Consider the following 21,412-nt stretch of genomic DNA (forward strand, 5'->3'; position numbering starts at 1 on the left):
GGTTTTGGTTTCGTTATGGTAATGATAACGTTAGTAAGTGGGGTAGTTACTGGAAAGATCATACATTTTTGAGTCAGACATTCATAGACGTGGCTCTTGCTGTTGTGCTTTTAGTAGTTACTCAGCCTCTCAACCTCAGTTGACTCATCTGTATATTGGATTTGATAATACCTCTCATGAAACGAAATACCATGGGGATAGTACTTTGTGCTGTGACTGGTACATTACAGGGCCACAATAAAAGTAGTTACTTTCTGTCCTTATATTTGTATCATGATTTATAGTTTGCAAGCCTTTATCTTGACTTCGAAGACTGGCCAGCTGAACTTCCTGAGCCACTGTCAGGCAGTGGTGTGTTAACATTGCAGGTAGTGATATGCAGGTAAATGTTTAGAGCCAGCCCTGATGGGGGGAGGGGGTTGTAGTGTTTGCTGATTTCCATGGTGTGAACACTCCCACCATAGCTGATTTCACACTACCAGCAAAAGTCACCGCCAGCAGAGTTGGGAAGTGATGTGCAGGGGCACAATGTTATATGATTTCCTACCAACCAGGTACAATAGTTGCAAAGAACATCAAGAGCATTGATAATAGTGGAACAGGAAGTGACGTGTTTTGAGTATTTATGATCTTTGTTCTTAGTATAGTTTAATTGTATGTTTCTGTAATTTAATTTTTAATGATGGTGTGTTTAACAACTGCCTTGCCAAAAATCCTGAGAATATGCAATTTGTTCTAAGGGACTGGTATGAGCTGGCCCCAGCACACCACTGATTGTAAGTTTCCTATTGTGAAGACATTTCCAAGCCACAAATCTTCAATTATCTTTCTCAGCCCTGGTGGTAAGAGTTTGGTTTGGTTGATAAAAGCAAACCTGGTCTGGTTTTGAATCCATGCTAAGTAACCCAAGTTATCATGCCCCATAGCTTCTGGAATGAAGATAAATGTCAGGATCAATTTAGAATTTAGACCTATTTTCTTAAGAGTGTGACTGGCATCCTTACGTTGTTAACTCAGCTTTGTAACTGGCCCCTGGCACCCCTCACTTCTTCTGGCTTTCGAGTGCCAGTGCTTGGAGATAAGTCAGACTGCTCACTCCCTTTTGAACTTCCTTCTTTCCCTTCTCTGTACTCCCGTGACTCTGCATTTCCTCAGGTAGTGACACTTTGGGGACAAGCAGCCAGGGTGCCCCTAACTAACCATGGCATGTAGCTTTGCTTTCGATTCAGAAATTAAGGAAAAGGAATTGTCTCCAGAGAGCGTGAAACAAAACCAAACAAAAAACCTGGGCAGTTTAAAGTTCATACTGGCTGGATTAAAATCTTAGGGAATAAAATGGAAGGAAGAAAGGAAACTGGATCAGATATCTCAGTGTTTCTTCTGGAAGCAGTTTCTTCAGTTTTCTCAGTTGCCCTTTAGAAGGGAACAATTGAAGCCTGAAATTGCTAAGTAACAGCTAAGATCGTGGTGGTTGTTTTTATTTTAAATCTCACCCACCTAGTTCTCAAAACACATTCTTTATTGAACCTTCAAAAAATGCCTTGGATATTTCAAAACATTCATTTGTGTCAATTCCCTGAATCAGACTTACATAATCTTAAAACATTTATTTCCCTTATTTCTTCCTAAAACAATAGTTATTTATATTTCCTACTGAGTCAGGATTGGACTTGGATTATTGCAAAAGTAGTTCTTGTCCGTTTGAAGAGGAAGCTCATGGATAAAAATCTGAGAGACTTGCCTCTGGATTAAGAAATATTAACCCACGTCTTAAACAAGTTGAATAAGGGTGTCTTTGGTAACTTTGAAAGCAAACATGGGAGTAATGATTAATAGAGAAATTTTGCCACAGATAAAATATCCTAATTGATCATTTCTCTCTCCAGAATGGACCCTATGCAATTTCTGAACATCCCCACTATAGTTGTTGTTTTGATTAGAGCACTACTAGGTGTACAGTCTTCAAATGTGTAAATTTTATAGCCTTTCTTTATGTTCAAATCAACACACTCAGTAGTTTCTGGGTACTTGGGCCACGGGTTATTAGGGTAGATTCCGGTAAATGTAAAACAGGCTTATTCCACTTCAGGAGTTGATAATCCAGCCTGAACAAAGAAAACTGTTTCAAAACAAATGTGGTAAATGTTATAATAGATATATTAGACACTCAGGAAACAGACAGGAGAGAGGAATTACCTGTGTGATAAGCATGGGCTAGACCGGGGGCAGGGGGGCGGGGAGGGTTTCAGGAGCAGATGACATTTGAATTGGGTATTAATGATTAATGCCTTTAAATTAAAATACCCTTTTTTAGATTATAAAAGTTAACAATGCTAATTGGAAAGAGCTTTAAAGTGTGAAAATTACTAAGATTAGAAAACTCATTATCACTACCCAGAGATACCATTATTAGCATTTTTTTTTGTATTCTGCCATACTCTTCCTATGTCTAGATTAGATACATATTTTTCCTCCCTAAAATGGATCATTATTAATACTGTTTTGAAACCTGATTCAACTGATAATATACTGAGAGCATGCCACCTCAATAGGTATAATCTACATCATTTTTGTTATTGTTTTATAGCATTCCATGTATATGTGGTCTGTAATGGATTTAACCATTTCCTTATTAGTGGGCATTTAGGTTGTTTTCAACTTTTCATTCTTGTAAAGCACACTATGATGAACATCTTTGTGTATGCACTGTGGTGCACTTACCTAATTATTCAATATTTGGGCAGGATCTTTGAACAGAGTTGGGGCAGTGCCTAGGGAATACTCTAGGTAGAAGAAACAGTTTGAGCCAAGAGGCAGAGGTGAGAAAGGAAGATTCCATTCTGGGGAAAGGCTGGAACTGTAGTTTGGTAGAATGCGAAGAGCGAAGAGCGAAGGCAAGTAGTGCTAATTAGGGCTGGAGCCTTTGATGCTAAGTCCTTTATTCATTCTCAGTTGGGAGCCATGTGTGGAATCTATATCATACTTGAAATGAAGACTGGGTGTCTTCAGTTTTCCTTAATTTCTCTTGTTTGGGAAGAAATAAAAATTATTGATAGTGCTGCCTTCTGAAACTTCTTGAGAGTCTTAAGAAACTGATCAGTCAGGGAGTAAACAAGTAAGGGAAGTCATAGGGAAAGTGTGTGTGTACAGATAAAACTCAATTAGTGGAGCTTATGGTTTTGACAGGGGAAGGAAACATCATTAATAAATGCATTTTCTTCTTAAGGAATTTAAACAAACTACTTGTGATTAAATTTAACTTGGGAAAGACATGGGTTAAGACATAGATATCATAATTTAATAATAATACTACCTTATATTTATTGAGTACTTTTATGTGCTTACGTGTTTTAAATACGTTGTTTTACTTAATCTCTCAACAACCTTCTTAGGATGTGTCAAGGATTATCTCCATTTTGCTGGTGAAACAGAGGGCTCAAAGGCTGCTTTGGTGAGAGGTCACCAGACTTGGGGTTCCAGTTCAGGCGCTGCTGGGGCCTTGGGCAAGTCCTGGGATCATACCGGGTTGGTTGTAAGGATACAGTGAGACAATATCTGAAATATTTTGAAAACACCCTAAAGTACCACAGAAATGGAAAGACTGCTTTTTTATAATAGGACATCTTCTCCTATCACTACTGAAGGGAAGAAAGCACTTCTCTAGCCATTTTCCATTTCCTTTGCGGTAGATTATATTATTGTCAAAACATTTGCTATTCCTCCCTGCCCGCCCTCCATCCTGTGAGAGGATATTCTTTCCCACCCCACTGAGGGTTGAGCCCCGTGGCTGGCTGGCCCTAGGACTTGCAAATAACAAGAAATGTAAATAACAATTATGTGCCATTTCCAGGCAGAAATGGAATAGACATTGCCTGATGCTGCCATCTTTCTTTTCTCTTTGCCATGAGATCAGCCTGTCCCAGTTAGGGGTGCTCCTTCTGCCTTGGTCGCAGAGTGAAGAGGACATGGAGCCCAGCCTTGGCTCACCTGCAAAGAACCAAACAGGACCAGAAATAAACCTTTCTCTGTTGTTGGCCTCCAAAATGCTGGTGTTGTTACTGCAGCATATTTTAAGCTGAACTGATACGCTCCTTTTTCACCCATTAGGTACCACCCTCTCTCCCTTTCAGGACACACACACACACACACACACCTTGTACAGAGAACTTCCTTTTTAAGTTGAGAAACAGTGTTCCCCATCATCTGTTGTATACTACACTCTTCTTCCTGCATTGCAGGGGTCAACCTTCATCAGACGTTATCACTTCAAATAAGGCATTTAAATAAGGTATTTAGGGTTGACCAACTTGACCCTTAATTTTTTTTTCTTCAAACATTTGTAGAACATGTCCCATGTCAAGGTCTGGACGTCTGGAGGTTTAAAAAATCCAAGCCCTGGACCCAGCCTTCAGGAATCTTAGAGTACGATGCAATTGGATGCTGTGTATCCCAGCAGCTATAAAACAAGGCAGACAGTGTCGGGTGCTGAAGGAGAGTGTCACTTTGATAATTGGCGAACTGTGTTCACGTAGGTGTCCCCACTTTGTTGTATGCCATCTTTAAGATGTTCTTTAAATGTCATTGCTTTCTTAGTTAAGCTTATCTTCCCTTTTCCATCGCCTCCTTAGCATGTATTTACTGTACCATTTAATTTGCATTGCGTGTTAGACTTCCTTATTCTCAATATGTAGTTTTTAGTCACACAATTTATACTGACTCTCTCACTAGCTTAGTGTATATGTCCTTTCTTTAGACATATATTGTAAACTCTTTAATTTCTTTATCTTAATGTTTCCCCATAATATAAGCTGTTTAACACCCTGTTACAACAAAATTAGACTCAGTAAATTATTGACTGTTTTCTTTGATTTTCCCCCCCTCAAGTTGTTTGTCCTTTTCTCCATGATGTATGAAGTTCATTGTTATTAGTCCGTGTGCTCCTTTTCTTTTTCTTCTTATGGTGTCTGATGTGTTTAAGGCTCTGCATGGGAGAACCAGTTTGTCTTGGCTTAGTAATACCTTACCTCAATTTGGAACAATTTTCAGTTGACCTGTCATATTTCAGGTCATGTGCCTAGTGATCTGTCTAATGACTAATCCTGGCTTTGGACCATGGAGTAAAACCAAAAGCTCCTACAAGTCTGTCTTGTAACTGAAACTGTAACTTGAAACTGACGAGCAGTTTCTAGATTAAGACAATGTACAGTTTACCTGTGCCCTTCCTTTATGATTGAATTCAGCTGTTCTATGTCTCATTACTCATGACCACCTCTCCAGTTTAATTTCAGAAGGCACTGGGTTAATTTATTATTAAAGCCCCATCTTGGACCAAGGGCTTTCAAACTTTTTGTCCAACATGCACAGAAAGAAGCAATTTTCAGCCTCCATCAGATAGGACGGAACACTCAGGGAGCTGCCATGGTTTATCGCTAATGGTCTGCCTTTAGGTTGGGTGGTGTGTTCATGATTGTTGATGTTAATATTATTTTTCCTGACAAATAAGTTAAATATTGGGTTGGCCAAAAAGTTCGTTCGGGTTTTCGTAACAGACAAACTCGAACGAACTTTTTGGCCAACCCAGTATATTCTCTTGTATGTAGTAAATACTGCATAACCAAAAACATTTTTTAATGTTTTAATGTCACATCACATTTTTTAAAATGTGAAATACAGTTAAAGCTGTGAAATGCATCCATTGCATTTATTTTGGCAGAACTGAGTCACCTTAGCTAGTTATTTTTGCAATTTTAACTTTCTTCTAAAACATCTAAGTGCCCTCTAAGATAATGCTCTCTTTTTTCAACAGGGCAAAATCAATTTTTTATGAAGATACTATTTATAGACCCTTAATTTGCAGACGATCTTCATGTCAGTACAAGCATCTGTATAATTTAAGGTTTACCCAGAGAAATATTTTCTTTTGTTTTGCCACAGAGAAATACCTTCTCTTGGGAAGATATACAAAGTTAATGTCTGGCTATTGACTGTGAGTGACTACCCACTAGTTCCTTCTCTTCTCTGCAGGGAAATCTAGATGCTTACACAGAGTCTGAAACGTTAGCTCAGCTCTTAGTCACCTGAACTGAAAGCCCGCTCTTGTCTGGCTGCTACGGGTATCAGACAGAATAGTCCCAGCTTTGGGGTCAAACATTCATAGCTCTGAAACAGGCTCTGACTCGTCTTCATGATTGACCTTAGGCTTCAAAACCTTCTCGAATTCCCAGTTTCGTCGTGTGTTCAGTGCAGTTGTTAATACCTGCCTTGCTGTATTGTGTACAGATTAAATGTAAAGTGATATGTGTACAATGGAAGCCACTATCATTACTAGATACTCAGTAAATGAATTAAATTGAGCATGTTTCTCTTGCCGTAGGTGGAATTTCAAATACATTTTCCTATAGGAACAATGTTATGAATGGGGTTTGAGTATAGTGTTAGAAATATTATTAACATTATACTTCAGATAAATCATGAGTTCAATAGGCCTTTAAAGTCTAGCAGAGAAGCCAGTCTCTCTACATTTGGTCTCTAGTGAAATGCATTTCAAGTGCCACAGAAGTGTTCATGAACGTTAGAGTTCATTAAACAACTTTCAGAACGTAATTTATTACCAGGTTGAGGACCGCTTAGATAAGCTTTTGCGTTAGACTTGAAATGGAATTTCTTGATAGGTGGTGATATTTTGGGGGCAGACAAATGAGCCCTCCTTTCCACTTCTGGGAAGTAAACTCACCTGTCTTCTGGAGAACTTACTGCTCTTCCCGCCAGTTCAACGAGGTGGTTCTAGTGTAGACCAGTCAGTCTTGGGACCTTGGCCACTGGGGTGGCCACATGACCCCAAGCTGGACCAGCATGAGTTTTTCCTAAGAATTTTTAAAATTATACCTATGGAATAGTCCCTCTTAGTGGCAGAGCTGGGAGTTAAGTGGAAGAAGGCAGATTTTAGGAAGGGAGAACAAAGCCAACCTGTAGAAGCAAAGATGTCCTCTTGTCCTGGTGGAGTTCATTTTGAGTTGGTCCTGAAGCCTAGCCACCCCTGTGGTTTTTGTGTTGCTAGACTCAGTGAGTCTGTCTTGCTTTTGCCTCTGCTCCTTCAAGTGCCCTTTCTGTTACCTGCAAGTTAAAGAATACTGACTAATTCATTTGGTTGTTTGTACTTGGAATATTTAAGAAGTCTGTGTCTTTGTCATGGGCAATTATAATAAATGTAATTGCATAGTAGGATGGCTGATTTATCATATAGCTTTTTGAGAACAACGGTAGCGTTTATTCCCATCTCATAAAAGCAGAAATGTATTAGCAGTAATCAAAGGGTACAAGTGACTCCGTGTGTTTATGTATGATAATGACTCTTGGACAGAGGCTTGCTCTAATGCAAATGTCATATAGCTTTTGATTTTAAACCATATGAACAAATGGAAACTTATGATGGAAACTTATGATGGTTCTAGTGGTTACAAGTTGCCTCGGAGAACTGCCATTTGCTACCTTTTATGCTTAGGAGCACTTGTAGGTAAACGGGTAGATGTTTCTATTTAAGGGGGAATTGGTACTTTGGTAAGATGGTCAGATATGTATGTATGTGTTCCTTACTTGAAAGGGATGATAGAATGACTTAGTTCCTCTGTTCTCGTGAGTGGGTTAGTATTTGGGGAACTGAGATTGTATGTGCTGACACTCTTTTGTAAACTGTGCTTCCCTTTAGGAAGTATCAGATTTGCTTTCTCAGTAGTGGCATTCTTTATTGTTGGAACATGTCGTAAAGAGCAAAGACATGCATCTGCCACTTGGGTTCTGCTTGCCAACTGGTTTGAACAGCTATAATATTTGTGTATTCTTGATGTGTCAGCAGTCAAAAGGAAAGTTTGCCTTTCTCCTTTGTGGCTGTTATATAACTTAAACATCATTATATCAACAACTATTCAGAATCTGCTAGGTCCCGGGGGATACAAGGCCTCTGAAACACCATCTCTGCCTCCGATGGACTTTTGTCATCTGCCAAGAGAGAAAAGTCAGGGATTTCAAAAAGAAGGAAGATACTAAGGCTCTCTAAGTCAGTTTGAGATGGAGGTATAAAGAATAAGGTCTGTAGGCATTTGGAGGAGAGGAGAGTTCCCTGGGGCTTGAGCCAGTGAGGAGGGTTCCAGGAAAAGGAAGGGGTTTGAATGGGGGTCTGGAAGGTAATAACTAGTAAGAAGAGTGAGAAAGGTCATCAGACAGAGGCCATGGCATGGGCCCAGGTGTGGAGGTGATAATATGCCCATTGCATTAGGGGAACAACAAGTAGACCGGTGGGGTTATTTGGCCGAGGGTTTTTTAAGTGGAAGACGGGGGTTGGATAGGTGAAAGCCAGCTTTTGAATGACAAACATTATGGCATTGGGGCCGGAGCTAATCGTTTCCTTTTTTTTAACCATAGATTGACAGTCTTTGTACTTCGCATTTTAACTTTAGGCGACTAAGATATCCTAGAAATAGTGAGCCTTTTTCTATTGTGAGGATGTTCTAATAACATTGGTAATTATGTCCTTATTTCCGAAGCATAAGGATCATTGTAAACATCTCTCGGGTGCTTTGAGTTATGATCTCAGGTGCACTTATTTATGAAGCCTTCCTTCTTCTTGAACGGAGCACCCACTTTATACATTTTCAGCTTGACTGGATCCTAGACAATAGAAACAAACTAGGTTATCTCTCTCTTTCCTGTATGGGCTACCTTTCCCTTCCTCTTTCACGTATCTCAGCGTACCTATGTATGGCTGCACACATGCGTACAATTGCGTATTTAAAACTGCAGGGTCACGAAGTTTATTGAGTTGCTCATACACGCATAGAATATATATACATATACATGTATATATATACATGTATATGTATATATATATATACACGTATATATATATATATAGAGAGAGAGAGAGAGAGAGAGAGAGAGAGAGAGAGCCTTCTCATATAAAAGAGCTACAGTTCTTGATGTAACAGCCAACATATTATCAGTTTGGCCAGTATAATTGATGGTAATAGTTTCATAAACAGAAAATCAGTGTGCCTTAAAATAGGTATGTATTTACATGAATGTTTGAAGAAAGTTGCCTGTAAAGCAAATGTTTTCCTCTTGATCTCTACTATAAAACTATACTAGTTTAACTGACAGAGAGAGGATCCCCGGTTCATGACATGATGGCATGCTGGACTCTGACATTTATCACATGATGGTGACGATGATGTGTTGGGAGCACAGAGGATGGGACTCAGTGACCCTGGCACGAGGGCATGGATGACTGAACCAGGATGGAAAAAACGGTTCAGGTGTGAAAGACATTAGGAAGGTGTCATCATGCCTGGGGATAGTGAATTGTCAATAGAGAGGGAGAGAGCTCAGATGACTCCAGAATTTAATTTACAGTGTCTAGGACAATAAGATTACCTTTATGAGGAATCTGAGAGTCAAGAGTGATTTATCGGTTTCATCATCTAGGATATAGGCCCAGTTTATGCCTGTTGCTAAAGTTAAATGTTAGGTTATAGGCTTATCTTGTACCTGCTCTTTTGGGCCATAACTTGGTCTTAAAACTGGAAGAACGCTTAGAAATCTGCAGAGAGAGATGAAGCAGTTTACTAGGGCCATGTACCTGATCACTTATTGGCAGAGATTAGGACAGGAGCTCTTGACTCCTGGTGCGAGTTCTTTCTATTCTTCCATGATGGTTCGAAGAAAAGAATAGCATTTTAGAAAGGGCCCTTGATCTCACTTAAGATTTTATCTTTGGTTTAAAGAGTATTTTAAAGAAATCTTGGCCTGTGGAATGACTGGTTTTAAACAAATATGAGGAAATTAAACTCAGGAGATTGTCTCCAAAGCCAAGATGGTTTAATTGGTAACTTAAAAAAAAAAATTATTCCTCTGCAAAAACTCTCTTCCCTCACTAGTAACCAACTCTTAACTGGTGCTCCAGACCTAGCAGTTCTGTGGTCTTCTGTAATTTGCCAATTCCAAGCTACTTTAAGTTTCTTTTCAATATTTCTATTCCAAAATGATGTTTAGGGTACAGTGACCGAGATAGAATGAATATTTCCAAAATCACTCTTACTTTTTAAAAGTTGGTTTAATTGTGGCATAAATGGAATCATTCCAATTTTAAGCTTTTTTTTCCCCTGCTACTAATAAAATCTCTCTTGTATAACAAGAACACCAAATCCAAGAATCCTAAACCAAAAGCTTCTTCAGTTTTCTATCACTTAAATAAGGGACTCAGACCATGCAAATACCAAAGAACTATTTCAGCTCGAAAATTCTTTGGATATTTTAACATTGAAAAGAATTTATACAAAAATTATGGGCCAGTTTGTCCACAGGTTTGGAGATTTTGATTCAGAAATCAGAGGGACAAGACAGCATTGTTTGAGTGCCTACTGTATGTCATGCACTGTCCAAATGCTTTGCATGTATTATTACATATAATCTGTCCAGCAAACTGTTGGGTAGGCATTTTGTCCCTTTCACTGAAGATAGTTAACCCGCGCAAGATCATACAGTGTCAGAGGTTAGATCCATCTTAGAGGTTAGATCCCAATCTGCTTTGTCGCCAGATTCCACGCTCATTACGTCCAGGATCGCTGCCTAGCTTAAGAACTTTTACTAAGTAACAGAAATTAACATACATCCACTGATCAAGTATCTATCATAACAAAATTAATCCTTGTTTTGTAAGAGTTGTAAGGCCATCTACCATTTTCTTGACGTTGTTAAAGGCTTAAGTTAAAAAAAAAAAAAAGTCTAAAAGGCTCCTAAGCCTGATATAAATCAAGAAAGGAAAGTTCCGCCTTAACCGACAGTGAACAAGCTTATTGGTTAGGATCACACGGGCTGACTCATTTCTTTTTTGCTGTGTTAGAGGGCCACACCCCGCATTCCAAAAAAACCTCTGCTGCCCGGCCACACCCGCGGCCTCCCTGCTGGAGCCTCTGGGGTTGGACCCGGCGTGCCCGCTCACAGCTGCTCGCCGGAGACGATCCTCCCGCCGCCCGCCCGCCCGCCGGGGCGTCGGCTGCTCAGCGCCGCGGTCCTTGCACCCCGACCCCTCAGGCCGCGGGAGAAGGCGGCCGGGGCCCGCCGAGGCGCGGGCGCACCCGAGGAGCCGGGGTCGCGGGTCCGCGCGCCGCCGGCCGCCTTCGCCTCTCCGCCTGAGTCCGGGCGGGCAGCGCGCTCCCTGGGCGCGCCGGCGCCGGCGCAAACTTGGCGCCCCAGGAAGTTTCCCGAGACTTGGCCTCCTGGGAGGAGAGACTGTAAGTACTGCTCCTTCTGGGATGCTAGGCTTCATTAGTGTGCTCTCTGGGGGACGCGTTGTAGCACTCACAGACGGTGGGACCTGGTTAAAAGCCGGGAGAAACAGCCTCCCTTACCTTGCAGAAAGCACTCGGTACCGCAGTCGTTGCCATTCCTTCTACAGCGAAGTAAAGGGACTCTTAGTTTTTACTGAATCCGCCTTGATGATCAAACAGGCAATAGCTGTTGACACCTGAGAACGCTCACAGGGTAGTTGATAAAACAGTGGATCTGGATAGGCTGCATGAATAAATGCTCTGAATGTTGCGGGGTGCTTTTGACAGCCAAGGATCCAGCGGGTGGTTTCGGTTTGGGGTTATCCGGCTTTCCTAATGGAGGTTTTTGAGGTAGTGGGGTTATATTTTACAGCTTGGTTACTCAGTTTTGGGGAACTACTCACTTTCTCAGATTCCCGTCCCTATACAAAAAGGTCCTTCAGCCAACTCCTTTGGCTGGTTGGGAGCGAGCTGGTGAGTGAGATCTGCGCTCAATGCCAGAAGGAAGCACGTGCTCCCCGTGATTTGGAATGAGCATGTTTACTCCACAGCCATGCTTTCTATTTATTGTGGCCAGGTAACTGCTCTTGTGGAATTTGTGGAAATAAATACACCGAGAAGAATGCATGGCACTTGCTTTTCTTCCCCCCTCCCTCTCCTATTTGAGTTTGCTATGTGTAGATGTTACTTAGGTTGTAACGGGAACCAGGAGACCTAAGGTCTATTGACCCTGTTGAATTGATTATCACTTTTAAATTTATGTAGAAATAGTGAGCTTCTTTTAAAAATCCGCTCTTAATTAAAACTGCTTTTTAATGTAAGAAGTTAGTCAGCAAATGCGTAGCATTTTGTATGGTGCAGGCAAATTATGTTCTTCCAAGAGGGATGGGGAGGTAGAGGGCAGGAGAAGCAGAATCTTGTGATTATTGCTGTTTTACTAAGGACATAGTGCAACAGACAGGTATCACCGTCAGAAACGCTGACTGTGCTGGAAAGGCAGGCTGAAGACTCCCCTGTAGCATAAAGGATGACAGGAAAATGTAAACTGAATTATGAAGGTCCAAATATGAATTATAAAGGTATGAACAGTATCTTTACACTTCCTTCATTTTTGAAGATACAGACTCTAATGCAGTAGACAAGCTCTGTAACAGAAAGAAAGAGTAAAGTGCTTTGCAACTGACTTCTTTAGCTCTATAAAGGAAACTACTCTAGAAAGAAATCACTTCCAAATGGAATAATTAAAATGGTTTGTTAGAATTTTTAATTAGCTGCACTTTGAACTCCTAGTACCACTGTTTTTTTTTTGTTTTTTGTTTTTTGTTTTTTAATGAGGATCTTGAATCAGATGCGTATGTTTGATTGATTGATTGATTTTGGCTGTGTTGGGTCTTCGTTTCTGTGCGAGGGCTTTCTCCAGTTGTGGCAAGCGGGGGCCACTCTTCATCGCGATGCGCGGGCCTCTCTCGTTGCGGAGCACAGGCTCCAGACGCGCAGGCTCAGCAGTTGTGGCTCACGGGCCCAGCCGCTCTGCGGCATGTGGGATCCTCCCAGACCAGGGCTCGAACCAGTGTCCCCTGCATTAGCAGGCAGATTCTCAACCACTGCGCCACCAGGGAAGCCCTACCACTGTTTTTGTGCTCATGGGCTAATGGGTAAACTCACTTGCTTTGAGTTTAACTGATCAAGCACCTCCTGTGAGAGGTAACACCTTGGGATCCCATTTCTTTTGGGAAACAGACTGTGATAGTGACAGAAATGGCCTTAAGTCCACTGGGGTGCTTGGAAAAGCCCCCTCAGGTGGTGAGCATGGGAAAATATGTCTAAGATCTAAAGGGATAATTAAATTTTAATTTTGATTCAAGTTTTACCTAATAGTTGTAACAGAGCTGAACATTTAAGTGAGATGCTTTGCACCTGCTACCTCATTCTGTTTTTCCCGATAATGCTGAGAGGTAGAGGTATTATCGTCTCTGTTTTGTGATGAAGAAACAGCCTCAGCAAGGTTACATAATCTCCAAATGTCACAGTTGGTTAATTTAATTTATAATACAAGGTAACATTTAAGGTTTGTAATTTTTCCCATGTGGCTCCAGTTGCCCCTAATATAGTGTTGATTTTTCTGTGTGAAATAATCCAGAGGTGGTTCTGGGTTCAAAGAAGATTTTTAAGGAATTTTAAAAGCTCCGCATTGCCCCAGTACCAAAACATCAAAGTTCAAGGAATAATGCATTTACTTTGGAAGCTTGTGGTTTTCAAATATTAACTAAGCAAGCCCTCTTCTTCATGAGCCTGTTGATACCTAAGGCTGCCTCATAGTTGCTGATTTGGAGGGACTTTCTCCTACCTTCTTCCCTGAAGCCCTTCTAGTTCTGGATATGCAGATTCTTCGGTTCCTCATCAAGTACAGCTTGGCTGTTTTCTAACTGTAGCACCAAGTGGCTGGGTCCGTGGACGTCCGGTGGTTGAATGTCTGAGTGCACTCGGGCAGTATTTTCTATGCTATGTGAAATGATTTTAAATTTCTGCTAGCACTTAGGTTAATGTTGAACCTGTTTGTTAGGAATGGTAAGGTCATGAAAGGCACGCTCTGTGAACGCTAAGCTTTTCTTGTTAGACGGGAAAGGCTCAGCGTGTCTCACCAGGGGCAGCCAATTCTGAGAGTCCATCTGCTGGATCATCTGTTGGGATGTCATATAATACAAGAGAACAATGTCTTAGAAGACCACGAACTACAGTATCTATACCAGGACCGAGTGTGGCTCACACCCTCCCTCATCATTCTTGCCATCTATATGACGCTGAACACACACCCACCTTCCCAAGCAAAGCAAGGATGCCTTGGCCTCCTCCTTAAACCTCTCTAAACCCCAGCTGCTTTAAGTGGCTGGAATTCTTGAGGATGTTGAAAGGACATGCCAGTGTGATGACAAAACCATTTGGGGGTGATCTTGAGAAAATCATGGAGAGAAGGAAGTATGCCAGACAACTTAGATTTTGAAAACCGGGGAGATGGTAAATTCTGGAAACTTTAGCTGCAGAGTGTATGTTGCTGTTTAGCAGACTAATAAATCACATTTTTGAAAAGATGGATTGGGAGCACTTAAAAAAAAGTGGTGGTGATCAGTATCTAGCATCACTCATCTCCAGTTGACCTTTCTTTTTCAATAGTTGCTGAACTAGTATATCAGGACATGCCATAGATACGACATGTCTTCTCTGGAAAAACATTTAACAAAGTGTCGTGTGTACTTTACTCAAGATGGACAAAGTGGGTGGACAGCAGTATAGGTAAGTGAGTTTGTGTCTTATACCTGAAGATGGATGATCAGTAGGGTGACGTCAGACTTGAATAAGGTGCCCGCAGTGTGCCTTAATGAGGGCATTTGATACAGCTGGACAACAAAACACACACTAGTAGAGACAGAATTTAGAACCAAGGAGGTGGTAATCCCACAGTTCTTTGAAGCCCTGTAGATAGTGGTTAAGAACAAGGACTTTGGAGCCTGCCCTTGGGCAGGTTATTTGAGCGCTCTGTGCCTCAGTCTCTTCATTCATAAAATGCAGATAATAATACTTCCCTCATACGCGGTTGAAAATGTTAAGGATCAAATTAGATTATTCAGGCGAAGTGCTTAAAAACAGAGCCTGGCCGTAAATTGTAAATTGTGTGTGCCACGTTTTAGTCTTTTGTTGTTGCTACCGCTTTTTCTTCCTGTGGCAATGTTGTGCATATTTCTGGGTTTATGTTTAAGTGTGTGTCCAGAATGGAGTAATCAGGTTTTGGAGAGGGTCTAGAAACTATGTGAACAGTGGTTGAAGACGCTGGAGACGTATACCTTAGTGTAGAAGCTGAAAGAGAGTAATCATATACTGTGAAGTGAAGCAGAAGTGGTCACATTCTGAATTCTGAGATATTTCATCCAGTCTAACAAGTGATTTCTCTTAAGGAGCTGTAGCTTGGTATAAGAGAAATCTCCATTAAATGAGGATTTAGTAGAATTCTTTCCTGGTTATCAGTACAGCCTTTAACCAGGCAGTTAACTCAATGGCTTTCCTTGGGGTGTGATTTACCCCTCAAGGGACATTTGGACATAGTTTTGATGGATGCAGCTGGGGTGGGAAGATGTGCTGCTGGCCTTTAACAGGTAGAGGCCAGGGGTGCTGCTAACGTCCTGCAATGCACAGGACAGCCCCACAACTAAAAATCATCCGGTTCAAATGTCGATAGTGCTGCGGCTGAGAAACCCTGGCTTAACTCTTCAATATGTGTGCTTCTCTTTGTGAAGTTTGAATACTGATCTTTGCTTTAGCGACATCACAGAGTAGCTTTAAGAGTATATTTGTGAAAGGGCCTTTGAGGGTTAATGTATTCTGAAATCTGCAGATGTAGACAGCATATACCTTTTATCAGCAGCGGCACAGTAAAATATTATTTGCTCCGTTCCAGGGAGGAATATATTACAGTCGTTTGAGAGTCCAGTAAGCCTATGCTTGAACCTCAGCCCTACCAGTTCAACCTGCTGTGTGATTTGGGGCAAGTTTCTTTATGTGTGAAAACCCAATTCGTGTTTCATAGAGTTTGGACTGTGCTACCAGATTTACATACATGCCTTGTATGTAGTAAGCCATTTTACAATTAACTTTCTTTTTTTTTCTGGCAGTGGGATTGAGTGGTGCTTATTAAAATGTAAGGTTTGGAAAGAGGATGAATAAAGAAATTGGATCTTAATGTTAAAAGACAGAAAACAAAAAGGCTTCTTGTCTTCAGAAATTAGGAGAGGTGAATGTCTTTGCAAGTGTTGCTTTGGCCTTGTACGTAAGGACCATAATATGCACCAAGGTGAGAAGCGCTTATCTGAGGAAGAGGATGAGTTGCATGGAAAACAAGAGTTACCTACTTCATATTAGTCTGGAACTAGCCAGGATATGGTTTCTAGGTTGGTGAATTGCTCCACTACGAAAACTTGTAATGTTTGTTCTTAAGCAGTGTAATTCGCTCTGTTTTTTCATCTTACTCTTGATATTATGGTTTCTTAATATATTTTCCAGTGCCTTAAGATGTAAGCCACATACCCAGCCACTGAACGTGCAAGTGTGTCAGCTTTGCAGTCTTAGTGATTTCTGTACCTTCTCAGCCTCCCCCCAGAAGATAAGGCAAAGCTTTCATGTGATCACTCTTCCTGTCACCTCCACTTGAGCACCAGCTGTGGACCTAGAAATCTGGAGTCCATCCACAAGGCCCACTGTTTTCCTGCTGCTGTGGCAACCTATGTCAGCATGTAGCATAGCCATAAAATCAGTTGAAAGTTAATGTATTTGACTTACAAGTGTGATTGCGTGTGTGTGTGTGTGTGTGTGTGTGATAAGGCTTGGGTGGAAAGATCCCCAAGTGTGTACAACCCACCTGCTGTCTACTTTGTAAAGGCAGAATGTTTTGTAGCAATGTTCATCTTCCAAGGAGGTAGCAGTCAGAGACCCAGCAATGAAAAGTTCCCTGAGCTGGAAAGAGGCTCTTACTCAGGTTGGAGAGTGGAAGTTAGTGATTTTTTAAAGCGAGGCTACTCCTAATTTTCTTTCTCATGGTCCTTACCGCATTGGAACTGAATTGTTTAAACCTCACATAAACACGTGACTTGAGCCCTCAGATGGAAGAAGTGTTAGTCCCCCAGCAGCTTGCCTCTCTCTGGGCATCTGGAAACCTTTCCTCCTGGAGCAGAGGGGAGAATTCATGGCTGGCTCATACCAGGAGAGCGATGGCAGCCCCAGGGTGAAGTGCAGCAGCCGCATGTAGAATGGAATGACTTGGGGATCAAAACACCCTTTGCAGAATTTATAACACAGACTAAGCCCTGTTAGTGCTCGGAGGCTTTCATTAAGCTAACGTTCAAGCTTGCTTAACTCTCCTGATTGTGCAGAAATAGAAGATGGCATTCAAGACCCTCATGGTCTCAAGCTGCCCCTGATTATCTGGGTAAGCATTCTTGGCAAAAACTCAGTGATTCTAACGGAGACTCCCGAATTGGTTACACAAAATTGCATACCTCTCTGGGGCCAGAAGGCAAGAGTTTGATATTAAAGCAAAGCTGAAAGTTAGGTTAATAATAAACCAAATGAGATTAATAGATACATCACTATTTTAGATGGTGACATTGACCACAATTCTTGAGACCTGATAGATGACTGCCCCACTTTAGGTACATCCTTATATGTATCATTTTGATTTCTCAGAGGTGGATGAGACTAGAAAGTTCCATGAGCTGCCAAAAGTGTTGTTAAAAGTGTTGGAAGGCTGACTATGGATTTACAAAGGCCCCTGGGCACCGGCTTGGTGAAACTCTTCGGTATTTGATACCAAAATCCAAGTTCTAGCCTTGTGCTGAGTCAACAGATCTAAAGATAGATTTCTTTGGGTTTTGAAACTAGAGTCTCACCAGAAGGCCCCAACACATTTTAGACATAAAAGGAACAAAGAGATTTAAAATTGTCAAAGTAGAGTGTAATAGGATAGCTCATTCTCCATGTCTAAGGTCTGTTAGCGTGTATTTTTGGCGTTTAATGGTTTTTTAAAAATACACTTCTTTCAATATCAGTTGTGGGTGGAGTTTTCTATGCTTCTTTTTTTTTTAAAGCTGTCCATCCCCCTTCCCTGAAATTCGTAAAGACTTCATCTCCCTGTGGAGTTGTTGGCTCCTACCCTAAGTGTGGTGTGTGTACCCTACATGAGGGCCAACAGGGAGATCCCTTCCACTTTCTGACTTGGATAAGAAGTTAAGACCCCCAAAGAAACTATAAAACACCTCTGTAATGAATGAATCACAGCAAAGATAGAGAAAGTAAGTAAAGAGATTAAATGGCTTCCAGGGCAGAACTATAACTTAGTTAAAGGCACTGGCATGCTAGTCTGAGAAGGGATCTGTTTGAAGGGGAATTTAGCGGAGTGGAACTTGGAGAGGCCAGGCTGGCCTCTCTACAGGAGAAGGTCCCCTGCCCCTTGTATAGTATCAGCAGGTCTCCGTATGGATCTTATCCCAATGGTGGGGCCGTCTGTGGGTTTTTGAAATCAAATGGTTAGGTTCCCAACCTGACTTAGACTGTGGTCTTGCCCTCCCCACTGGACACCCCTGAGCCTACCTTTTTTTTTTCTTTTTTTTTTAATAGTTTTGGCTGTGGTGGGTCTTCGTTGCTGCAGACGGGCTTTCTCTAGTTGCCGCGAGCGGGGGCTACTCTTCATTGAGTTGCGCGGGGTTCTCACTGCGGTGGCTTCTCTTGTTGCGGAGCACAGGCTCTAGGGGTGTAGACTCAGTAGTTGTGGCGCACGGGCTTAGTTGCTCCGCAGCACGTGGGACCTTCCCGGACCAGGGCTCGAACGCGCGTCCCCTGCATTGGCAGGCGGATTCTTAACCACCGCGCCACCAGGGAAGTCCCCCCTGAGCCTACCTTAACCTCACAGTGCAGTGTCAGGCCACACAGGAAGCCACAAAACACATTACCCTTCCATGCCCGTGATGCATCCTTCTGATTATAATTTGGGTTCCTCATGAATTATACTTTTTCAGGAGACACAGGATCAGCAGATATCAGCATCCACCATCCAGTCTACATGATGGTATTAAATTGACATTTTTACTTCACTGTCACCCTGAGTTTGGTTAGCCTGAACCCTCTCTTGATCACCATATTTATGAATTGCAAGGTTCAAGGGCCAGCCTTGGACTGTGGTAAGTCCACCAAGATGCAATACTCTGCACGGACTAGCTGGCTTCCCCAGTGTTGCTTGTCTTCACGGTGAGTGTCCTTTTCTTATGTTGTGACCGGCAACATAAGAGTGTGATTCCCAGGGGGCTTCCCTGGTGGCGCAGTGCTTGAGAATCTGCCTGCTAATGCAGGGGACACGGGTTCGAGCCCTGGTCTGGGAAGATTCCCACATGCCGCGGAGCAACTAGGCCCGTGAGCCACAACTACTGAGCCTGCGCGTCTGGAGCCTGTGCTCCGCAACAAGAGGCCGCGATAGTGAGAGGGCCGCGCACTGTGATGAAGAGTGGCCCCCGCTTGCCACAACTAGAGAAAGCCCTCGCACAGAAACGAAGACCCAACACAGCCAAAAAATAAATAAATAAATAAACAAATGCGGGGTTTAAAAAAAAAAAGAGTGTGATTCCCATCCTAATGATAGTATATTTTTTGCTTTTTCGAAAATGTTGAGAAGAAAAATGAGTGTAACTGAATGCTTATTCATGCTGGAAATGTGATGGTCTATTGTGAGTGACTCATGTAGACATGAGTAAAGCAAACTAGAGTACATTGTTATCGTTACAGTTACCATGTGAACTAACTAATTCCTATTTTGCTAGTTTGTGTATCCTGTAATTCTCATTTAAATTGCACAAATTACTAAACAATTACAGAAGTCCCCAATCACAGCAGTTCATAGCCCACATTTCACAGTAGAATTTTTCAGTATGGTTTTGTATTGCTAAGATTCTTGTACATTTATGAAGTATACTTTTACTTGGTTCTCAGGATAATATGGCCAAGTCTTTGGGGCATTAGGGTTCTGGAAGCTGTGGTACTTTTAAAGTCTATTCATGTAAAGCTGTCCTTTTAATATTTTTATATTCCCACGGATATACTGAAACGATTCCCTGCAGTTAAGTACTGTTGATAGTAAGTGATTTTGTGCTATTCAGCAATGGTTTGATAATATCAGTCTAGTGGCCTGGGAGAGTCACCTTCTTAAATCTTTAGCATTTACTCCTGGGAGCAGAATTCTCAGGAGAAGCAGGAACCTGATGTCATTTACTTTGATGATGTCCACGTCAAGGTCAGAGATGTGAAAGTGAATGTTTCTAACCCAGAAACTAGCCATCACCGGTCTAGATCAAAGGGAATGCCTTTTACAATTGGAGCAGCTCCGGGATAGATGGAGATATGTCCTGTGAAAACCACACGGCCCTGGGAAGACTCTAGGAGAATCCTCTTGGAAAGAAAGTAAGGATTGGACTGGGTCAGTGCAGTAGGGAATAAACAGGAGGTTATTCCCATTGGGTTGAAGAATAGGGAACGCAAAGCAAGATTCTAATGTTATTTACAGTTCCAGAGAGCTCCTCCTCTTACTGGACTGAACCCTGTACTTCACCAACCAACATTTCCTCCAGCCCTTCATTCTCAAGCTACCATTGTGTTCAAAGGAGGTTTATTCTCTGAAAGTTTGTTAACTAAGTTACCTGAGTAAATTGTGTGTTCCTGTGGTTGGAGATCAGGTAGGCCAGGGGTTGTTATATTTTTAAACCGTAAATACAATGAACAAAAGGGCTGCTTCTCTCTGTATCCACCTGTTCCCTGCCAACGCCCACAGAAACACCCGCAGCAGGAGTTCTTCCCCACAATAGAGATGACCTTATGCTAGACCTCTGCTGTCCAGTCCTGCAGCCACTGGCCACTTGCAGATATTTAAACACATTAAATAAAATTAAATTAAACATTCTGTCTCTTAGTCATGCTAACCACATCCCGGTGCTCAAGAGCTACACGTGCCTGGTCGTCACCATGGTGGGCAGGACAGATACAGACATTTACGTTATCTCATCCCAGGAAGGTGATTCAGCCTTAAGGAAAATATGTATTAAGGCATTGGATCCATTTTCAAGAAATTCCTATATAAACCAAAACATTTCTAGGGTTTAACAAAGTTGACTCTTTCAGGCCAAATGAAGGTATTATTACTATTATTGAAAATCTTAGTGTTCCTCAAGTTTCAACTTTGAATTCCAGCGGAGCGTGACTGCTTTGAGAGTCAAAGTGAATTATCAGCACATTATAGTGTAACTGGCTAGTCAGGGCCTAAGTAGGAAAACAGAAGCCACTTTTATTTACAATAGAGGGTATTTAGTGAAGTTCCTTCCACAGGTGATGGTGCAGCAGGGAGCCCATTGAAGAAGCCTAGAGATTAGCCCCAGCAGGAAGTCATTACTAGTTTCAGGCTGGAGGGACAAGTTGTGGAGGCTGTTATTGGAGCCAGGGGCAGATAAAAGCCAAAGCCACAAAGGAGATCCCGGACAGGAAGGTAGAAGTACTTGTGGCAGCTTCTG

The 21,412-nt window shown here is 41.9% G+C and overlaps 1 protein-coding gene across 14 annotated transcripts in view; it reads left to right on the forward strand.

The window, feature by feature from the left end:
- SGMS1 (sphingomyelin synthase 1) overlaps window positions 1-21,412 on the forward strand; it is a 302,749-nt gene that overhangs the window by 192,282 nt on the left and 89,055 nt on the right. Inside the window, exon 1 of one of the 14 annotated variants that reach the window (XM_007182843.2) lies at window positions 10,943-11,285. The exons of the other annotated variants lie outside the window; for them this stretch is intronic. The gene's annotated coding sequence lies outside the window, so the exon portion shown is untranslated. Of the gene's footprint in view, window positions 1-10,942; window positions 11,286-21,412 lie in introns of those variants that run through there. 14 annotated transcript variants of the gene reach the window in all.

The sequence above is a fragment of the Balaenoptera acutorostrata genome, chromosome 16, assembly GCF_949987535.1.
Source record: "Balaenoptera acutorostrata chromosome 16, mBalAcu1.1, whole genome shotgun sequence".
Lineage (NCBI taxonomy): Eukaryota > Metazoa > Chordata > Mammalia > Artiodactyla > Balaenopteridae > Balaenoptera > Balaenoptera acutorostrata.